Raw genomic sequence first — 2,109 nt, 5'->3', positions numbered from 1 at the left:
GTTTTACACACTGAAGCTGATGTTACCTGAAAGTTACCTTGAGTACCAGAAACCAGTAGGCACATATCTTCATGGAGATTTTATTTTGCTCAAAGATTTAGGGAGGGAAGTGCATTTTAAAGCTTTCAAACATATATGGGTATTTTATAAACTAAAATAAAATGTTAAAATAAATCAAAATTGAAAACTATTTCAAGCATACTAGAGCTTTATGATCTTGCCTATAGCCTACAAATGCTTCAGTGTTAAAATTTTCATCAAAAATGTGGTGAAACCAAGTGAAATTGTGCACTACAGCTCAATATGTAAACACAATTTAGCCCATGTGCACCTTGCTTATTGTATGCGCGTGTACACCTTACTTATTGTTTGATCCACCACTGTCTATTTTCTTCAAATTTTAGTGGGTACTTACAAAGCTGGTCCCATGAAATCCTGGGGAACTGTGCGTATCTATGTTAGGCAAGCATCTAGCTGGAGAGAGAGAGTTCCTTGTTGCCCCTCCTGTCCCACTCTTAAGTGGTTTCATTGAAGTCCTCCTCTCTTGGTGTGGGAAATTCTACCTCACTCCCTGCCATCTCAACAGTGCTCTTCAAATGACATATCATTAACCGAGATGGATCTCCAGCCTTCTGTAAATACAGGTTGCAAGTGGTTATTGGACAAGTGTCTCAGAAATGGGTTTGCTCTTTTTCTGTGAGTTCTGAAGATGTGTCTAGCAACTCTCTTTAAAATGTAGTGATACTATAATCGCTTCAGCAGCACATATACTAAAATCGGAACTATACAGAAAGATTAGCATGGCCCCTGCGCAAGGATGACATGCAAATTCATGAAGCGTTCCTTATTTTTAAGGACAAATATTGTATGATACCACGATTATAAGAACTCAAGAAAACTTTTAAACACAGAAGAAAACATTCTTTGATGTTTATGAGGGTGGGGAGGAAAAGGGAGGGGAATTCACTAGATAGTAGACAAGAATCATCTTAGGTGAAGGGAAGGAAAACACACAATACAGGGAAAGTGAACACAACTGAACCAAAACAAAAGCTAAGAAGTTTCCTAAACACAACCAAACACTTTGAAGGACAGAGTAGCTGGGGCTGGGGCCTGGAGACCATAGTTTCAGGGGACATGTAAGTCAACTGGCATAAAAAAAGTTTATGAAGAAAACGTTCTGCATTTCACTTTGCTGAGTGCTGTCTAGGGTCTTAAAAGCTTGCAAGAGGCCATCTAAGATGCGTCAATTGGTCCCAACCCACTTGGAGCAAAAGAGAAGGAATAACACCAAAGATACAACGAAAATATTAGCCCAAGAGACAGAAGGGCCACATAAACCAGAGACTCTATCAGCCTGAGACCAGAAGAACTAGATGGTGCCCAGTCACCACCAATGACCACGTGGACAAGGAACACAACAGAGAGTCCCAGACAGAGAGGGAGAAAAGTGCAGAGCAGAATTCAAATTCATGTAAAAAGACCAGATTTAATGATCTGACTGAGACTGAAGAAAGCCCTGAAGCTATGACCCCTGGACTCTCTGTTAACTCAGAATTAAAACCACCCCTGAAGCCTACTCTTCAGATAAAGATTAGACAGAACCAGAAAACATAAAATAATACTCATGAAGAGGGTGCTTCTTAGTTCAATCAAATGCAGGAGACCAAATGGGCAGCTCTTGTCTGGAGGTAGGGTGAGAAGGCAGGAACGGACTGGAACTGGTTGATTGGGCACAGGGAACCCAGGGTGGGAAGGAGGAGTGTGCTGTCACATTGTAGGGATTGCAACTAATGTCACATAACAATATGTGTACAAATGTTTGTATGAGAAATTAACCGGAGCTGTAAACTTTCACCTAAAGCATAATAATAATTAAAAAAAAAAAATGTAGTGATGATTTTCATCAATTGTTTTTAGTACAGGACAATAGCCAAAATGCAGAGACAACAGAAAGTTTTATTTAACATCTTGTTATCTAAACAGTTTCCTCTCACCTTTGCAAATATTTGGTAAGAATATGCCATAAGAAATTATTGCATCATGAAGACATTAGTGAATTTCCCTGCTGGCTAAATCTCATGTAGACAAGAGATATCTTACTTGACA

General features: G+C 39.4%; 1 non-coding gene across 1 annotated transcript; it reads left to right on the top strand.

Moving 5' to 3' along the window:
• Positions 1-750: 750 nt before the first annotated feature.
• On the top strand, positions 751-852 carry LOC126084899 (U6 spliceosomal RNA). The gene has a single exon (XR_007519129.1). It is a non-coding gene; the product is annotated as a U6 spliceosomal RNA (small nuclear RNA).
• Positions 853-2,109: the final 1,257 nt, after the last annotated feature.

The sequence above is a fragment of the Elephas maximus genome, chromosome 10 (assembly GCF_024166365.1).
Source record: "Elephas maximus indicus isolate mEleMax1 chromosome 10, mEleMax1 primary haplotype, whole genome shotgun sequence".
Taxonomy (NCBI): Eukaryota; Metazoa; Chordata; class Mammalia; order Proboscidea; family Elephantidae; genus Elephas; species Elephas maximus.
This window is presented reverse-complemented; position numbering and strand designations above follow the sequence as displayed.